This window comes from Theobroma cacao, chromosome 4 (assembly GCF_000208745.1).
Source record: "Theobroma cacao cultivar B97-61/B2 chromosome 4, Criollo_cocoa_genome_V2, whole genome shotgun sequence".
Classification (NCBI taxonomy): Eukaryota; Viridiplantae; Streptophyta; class Magnoliopsida; order Malvales; family Malvaceae; genus Theobroma; species Theobroma cacao.
The window spans coordinates 11,627,668-11,634,860 of record NC_030853.1 but is presented as its reverse complement, the minus strand read 5'-3'; the positions used below and the strand labels follow the sequence as shown (position 1 = coordinate 11,634,860).

General features: G+C 32.9%; 1 long non-coding RNA gene across 1 annotated transcript; it reads left to right on the top strand.

The window, feature by feature from the left end:
• On the top strand, positions 247 to 4,946 carry LOC108661701. Its single transcript, XR_001927475.1, has 3 exons — positions 247 to 275; positions 959 to 1,039; positions 4,908 to 4,946. It is a non-coding gene; the product is annotated as an uncharacterized LOC108661701 (long non-coding RNA).

Genomic DNA, 7,193 nt, shown 5'->3' with positions numbered 1-7,193 from the left:
AGCCATTAGCATTTTATATCATGGATAATTGAAGGGTTTTATGTGGTCATGGAAAAAGCTTAATTATTAAGTTTTAAACATGGACCAATAACATGGTGACAAGTGTCAAGCTTGGATTATTTTATTATTTGGCTTTAAAAATCAGCCCATAACCCTCCTAACTCATTTCTCTTGGTCGGCCAAAGGAAGAAAAGGGAAGAAAAGAAGAAGAACAAAAACCTAGCTAAGAAATTCAAGAGAAATTCACAAAATTTCAAAGAATCAAGTGACAAAAGGTAAGATTTTTCAATTCTAGCTTGTGATTTACCTTTCCTATGCATTCTTTTTCATTTTCCATGGTTGAGAATCAAGTTTGCATGAGGATACCCTTGCTGGCTGGACATGGGGGGAGGAGTTTTGAACTTGGATTTGGTTAGATTTTCAATATATTCTAGTGTTTTTAGTTAGTTAGTGATGTGTAGCATGAAAAGCAAACAAGAAAAATTCATTTTCTTCCATCACCCTCCATTGGCCGAATCTTCCCTATGGGGTGTTGATGGTGGACTTGATTTTATTTCAAGTGATTTGGTTAGGAATTAATGATTTATGGTTTAAAAATCAAGTGGGAAAAACCATAGTGTTCATGCACCCACCATGGTCGAAATTCCCAATAAGAAATGTGAAGATGATCTTGCTAAATTTTATGTTACTTGACTTGAGTTTGATGATTTGGAGTATTGGGAGGGAAATGGAGTTATTTGGAGTTAAATTGGACATATTGGCCAATTAATCGGGTGATAGATCGAATTAGGCCAATACCATTATATTTAGGCACATAATTGAATTTATATTGAACACCGTATTTAGATAGTTACCTGAGTATTTCACATCCCATTTCATGCATTAGTATAGAGCCTGAATTGGTTTTACAACGGTTTAGCACAAATGTAGCAAATTTCTTATTGAGCATTATGTCTAGGTGGTGAGCATTCTGGCAAGAGTAAAGAGGTAGTACCCGAGGATCAAGAATCAGAGTATCCCGAATTCGATTCCCATTACAGTGAGTAACCTTATCATCATCTTGATTATCTGAAGTGAATTTTAATTCATTTTTTTGATTTTATAGAAAAATGAGTTTAAATGGTAAATCTTTATGTTTTATAAGCAAAATGTGATTAAACGAAATGATTTTATAAAATAGTCTTGAAATTGAATGATGGCTTGGAAAATAGGGCAATTGGAGACTATTTGCTATGTTATAAATCATGGTTTGAATTGAATGGCTTATGATATTGGCATGAATGGCTGAATTGGAAATTGTGTTGAAATTATATGAACTGTTTTGCTTTGCCTTGACAAGCTGGTAATATTATATTAGCCATGTTATGCTGCTAAAATTTTATTGATTTGATGGGATATCGATTAGCTTACTGCAGTGGGCGGGTTTCCATGGACCAGCCTATGTAGAGGGGCACGGTAAACCCCGTTATATCTTACCTCGATCGGAGACGCGCGTAGGGTAACTTTTGAGGTAAAATGTCAAGCCCAATCCTAAGTTATTTATCAGGTCATACATATAGTTGACATCATGCCTGTGTACTAGAATATCTCGATAAAATAGGTAAAAGTTGGTATTGTACTTAAAAGTACAACTAAGTTGACTTATACCTCGAACTAATTAAAATAGAAATTTTACGATGAAATTTCAAATTTCACAGTCCAAGGATTTCTCAAAAACAATGATTCGGAGTTTGAGGTCCAGTTTGGAGTCAATCGGGAGAATTGACCGATTAGGGACAAAACGGTCATTTTGTCATTTAAGGACAAAACGGGAATTTTTTTTTAAAAATATTTTGGTAACAATTGATCAAGATTAATTATTTAGATTATTTAGAACATAATTGGAGTTTGAGGAGTGAGAATTTTTAATTCTCGGTATTTCTAGAGTATAGGGGCAAAACAGTAATTTCACCATACTGGGGGAAAAATGGTAATTTTGCACCACCAACACTTGTCAAATTTGTGAAATTTAATTATGGTGGGAATGGATACAGATGGAATAAAGGTGTGGTGGAAAATTAAAATGAAAAGTCAAAATTTAAAAAAAACAGGGGCTAATGACATGATGCCACGTGTCATGCCTTTATTAATTTTTTTTTTTTTAAAGGCACAAAAACCAGCCCATCTTTCACCCCATTGTCGGCCAAACCAGCAAGAAGAGAGAGAAAACAAAAACCAAACCCTAGAGAGAGAAAATCAAAGAAAAAGTGTGAATTTTCAAGGAAATTAAGTGAAAAAGGTAAGATTTTTTCTATTAAGCTTGAGTTTTCTTATTCCCAAGCATTTCTCCTTATTTTCCATGATTAAATTGCATGTTTTCATGGTTATTTCATGGCTGGTCATATGGGTCTAGAGAGAGAAAATTGTTGGATTGATTTGATTTTGATATATGTTAGTGTTTAGTGTTAGTTTAGCATGTTAGTAAACAAAATATGTAGAAAAACATTCATTTTTCCCATTACCTAGCCTTAGCTGAATTTTCAAGTCAATGGTGAGGAAGAATGTGATGTTATTTTAGGTTATTTGATTATGAAATCATGGTTTTTGATATGGAAATTAATGAATTATGGAAAGAAAATCAAGTAGGAAAAATTGTGACAATGATGCACCATTTTGGCCGAATTTTTCCAAGAAGGAATATGAATGTGGCTTTGCTGATTTTTGGGTTATTTGGCTGGACATTGGTGATTTGAAGCATTAGAAAAAGAAATGGGATCAATTGGAGCTAAATTGGATGCATATTTCAATTTATCGGGTAAAAGACCGAAATAGGTCAATACGGTGTTTAGGCAAAATTTAGACCTTTTGCATTTCATACCATGCATTAGTGATCTAAATTAGTTATTTCAATTTAAGGGCAACGTAGTAAATTCCTTGATTTTATACTGTGTCAAGGTGGTGTGCCCTTCGACAAAGGCAAGAAAATTACGCTTGGAGATCACTAAGCTGAGTACACCCGAAATCTGAACTTTTGAAACCTGTGAGTAAACCTATTATCGTCTGAATTATCTAGAGTAGTTTTTATTCAATTTTGTGATTTGTGAAAATTATTTTAAATGATGAATTTCTTGTTTTATGAGAAAAATATGAATTTATAAAATAAATGGAATTATAAAATAAATTGAAATTTTTATAAATTGATTTGAAAATAGAATGTTGGATTTCAAAATTTGAGTAATTGGAGGCCATGTGATTTATTGTAAAATATGATTTGAATTAAATGGCTTGTGATAAATTGGCATGATTGGTTAAATTTATACTTGTGTTGAAAAATATGAACTGTCTATTTTGCCTTGATAAATTGGTTAGTAATGTAATTGTTATGCTATGCCATTGAGATTTGATCAATTGGTGGATTAAGGATTAGCTACTACAGTAGTGGGGTTCCGTGAACCAACCTATTAGAGGGGCACGGTAAACTCCTTTATATTCTCACCTCGGTTGTAGAGGTGCGTAGGGTATCTCCCGAGGTGGGCTTTTTCAGTGCACTTCATGTTAACCACCACGTGAAGTGAGACTCAGTCAATGCCAAGGAACGACTGCTTTTTTTTTTCAAAATAAAAATAAGTTTTATGATTATATAAAATTTTTCACAGCCTTGGCGGACTCGGTTGGATACCCCTGGTCCAAGTGTCCCCGAGTACAGGATTTGGCATGAGCCAAGTTTTGAGAAATTCACGAGCCGTATTGATTATTTAGTTGAAATGAATATTCGTGTTGTGAAAAATTTACTGAAATGAATTATTTTTAATTGTCTCCCTTTACTCACCTTTAGATTATTTAGAAGGTGTTTGTTTACTCACTGAGATTTTATAATCTTACATTTTTTTTATCCCATCATTTCAAGCCGGGTTAGCTTGTAGATAGTAGACATCGTCGAGAACTATTGTTGGCCATACTACTTCAAAAACTGTAGGTTTACTGTCTTTACTACTTTTATTCATTTATGGGCCCACATAACACTGTAAATTAAATTTCATACTTTGGTTTTTCGTATTATAGTTTGTATAAATATATTTAACTTTTACGCTACTAAAAATCATTTTCAAAATACTCTATAAATATTAATTTGTAAGAAAATAGAACATTTTGTCGAATATTTTTATTTTATTTAAATGGTTATAATTCCATTTTAAATCACGTTTTAGACATTCAAATTTAATTTCGATTTCGAAATATGCATTTCTCGCTTAAGTACTACATTTTGGTCGAATTTGAAATTTTTGACGAAAAATGACCAAAATGCCCTTGTGAAGTGAAATTTATTTTTTCACTGTTTTAAATCGAAAAAAGGCTTAAAAGCCTCTAAAATACGACATTTGGCAATGATTAACCACAGGGGAGATAAGAAACTGATACGAAAGCCTTGCAAGGTCTCGATATGGTATTCGGGGGATGAGTGCCTATTGGGACATCGCGGGCAATTGTCACGAACTCAAGGATGGTTTTGGGTCGTGACATAAAACTTTAGAGTTCACTTCACGCTGAACCACAACGTGAGGGTGAACTCAGCCAACGCTAAGGGATAGCTATGTTTTCAAAATAAAAACATGATTTATGCATTCATGACTTTTTAACAGCCTTGGCGGATTTGGTTGGGATAGCCCCAAGCCAAGGTATCCCTGACAACTGAATATGAGAATGATTTTGGCACGAGCCAAGCTTTTCAGGAAATCACAAGCCTCGTTATTTATTTGGGTGAAATGAATCTATTTTATCTTATTAAAATGAGTTTGAAATGCTGTGAATCATTTTTATGCTAATCTATTTTATCTGTCTCCATTTACTCATCTTTAGATATTTTAGATGGTATTTGTTTACTCACTGGGATTATATAATCTCACCACCCTCCTTTCCAACTATTTCAGGCTCAGGATAGTCGGTAGATAGCTTATTTCGTTGAGGGCTACTGTTGGACTTGCATCCTCAAGAACTGTAGGTTCACAACCTTCATTACTTTTAGTCATTCAGGGGCCCACATGTCATTGTTAAATGTTTTGAATACCTGGCTACATGTGCTACTGTATGTAGGAATTTATTTTGCTTTTACGCTGTAAAAATTATTTACATAACATTCTATAAAAATTGATTTATGAAAAACTGGAATATTTTATTCATTATTTTTGTTTTATTCCATTAGCTATAATTTCACTTTAAATGAATGTTTTAGATATCTAAACTTATTTTCGGTTATGAAATGTGTAAATTTCTCTCATATACTACATTTTAGCTAGTTTCAAAATTTTTGAGAAAAATGACCAAAATACCCCTGTGTAGTTGAAATTTCTTTTTGACTGTTTTTGAATTGAAATTGGTTTATATCACTTGAAAACATGATTTTAGTAATAATACTCACAAGGGAAGCGAGAAAACCGATGTTAAGCCTTGCAAGGTTTCGATTGGCACTCTGGGTAATGAATGTCTATCGGGATATTGCGGCGGTTGTCACGGGCTAGATGGGAGTTTCGGGTCATGACAAAATCAAAGCATAGCACTCCACACATAAGACAACCTAATGTCTCAAGTCTAGGGAGTATTTACACAACTGACACATGAGAAGTATTGCATAGACACTTGAGTGAAATACCAAATGCACTTCTCATGCCGAGTCATGTTTAGTGAACTCGCTCTCCCATGGCAAGCACCCACATGCTAGTTCCAAGTATTTTTATATTTCAACCTATGAGAACGATTGCTTTCTTAATAAGTAAGGAACATAACATGTGCCAATCTTTGAGCATTATTGATGCCTTATCTCAATAATACAATGATTAGAAACTTTTAGGAACAATGCTTTAATGCATAAAGATCTCATAATTGTATCCCAATGCAATTCCTTTGCAAGGCATATATAGTTTCATGGGCTTTATCTACATAAGTACAAAAAAATAATTAAATTACAAACTTATGGATAAAGAACTACCTTAATGTTATTATGAATAACAAAATGTCATACATGAATATCTCAAAATTGCAATTCCCATACAACCACAGATTGGCTTGTAAGGCTTACACTAACATGTACATCACCAGTCTAAGGTTGATGGGAGACAAACAATCACATTGTATGATTTATGATAATTGAATAAGGTATTTTAAAGTTAATGGGATGATTATGATTGTTATGTGTTTATGAAATATTGTATGTCGAGTTTATCTAAGTATTGTTTATGATTTATACACTATGTTGGCATGGAAATAAATTTGATAGAATGACTTGAGCATTAAAGGTAGTCCTAAGAGATAAGGGGACTTAAAGAATGGTGAAAATGCTAAATTTTGCCAAGAAACTTGGGTTTTATGTTCAAAGTATCGATACACTGGAGCATGTATCGATACATTCTAGGCAAAATGCTTTAGGAGGCTTTCTGTGTGAAATATATCGATACTGTCATGACTTGGAACTCCCATCAAGCCCGTGATAATCGCCACGACGTCCTGATAGACATTCATTACTCGGAATGTCAATCGAAATCTCGTAAGGCTTAACATCAGTTTTTCTCACTTCCCCTATGAGTATTAGTTACTAAAATCATGTTTTGAGATATTATAAACTATTTCCAAATCAAAACAATAGAAAATAATTTTTTTCTCACAAGGGCATTTTGGTCATTTTTCATCAAAAATCTAGAATCTGCTAAAAATGTAGTATGCAAGTACAAAACACATAATTCATAATAAAAAATAAGTGTAAACATCTAAAACCTTCATTTAAAATGAAATTATGATTATTTGGATATAATAAAAAAATAAAAGAAACATTCAATAAAATATTCTATTTTCTTATAAAATAATATTTTTAAACTTATATGTAAATAATTTTTTTGCAACGTAAAAGCAAAATAAATTCATACATACTGTAATACAGTAAGCCTGAGTATTTAATTTAATTTACAATAACCAGTAGGCCCCCGAATAACTAAAACTAAGAAAGACTGTGAACCTACAGTTTAGAGGATGCAAATCCAATGGTAGCGTCGATGAAATCAGCTATCTACAACCCATTTGAGTCTAAAATGGGTGGAAAGGAGGGTGGTGAGATTATATAATCCCAGTGAGTAAACAAATACCATCTAAAATATCTAAAGCTGAGTAAATGGAGACAGATTAAAATAGATCATCATACTGTAATTTATCACCTTTCAACTCATTTC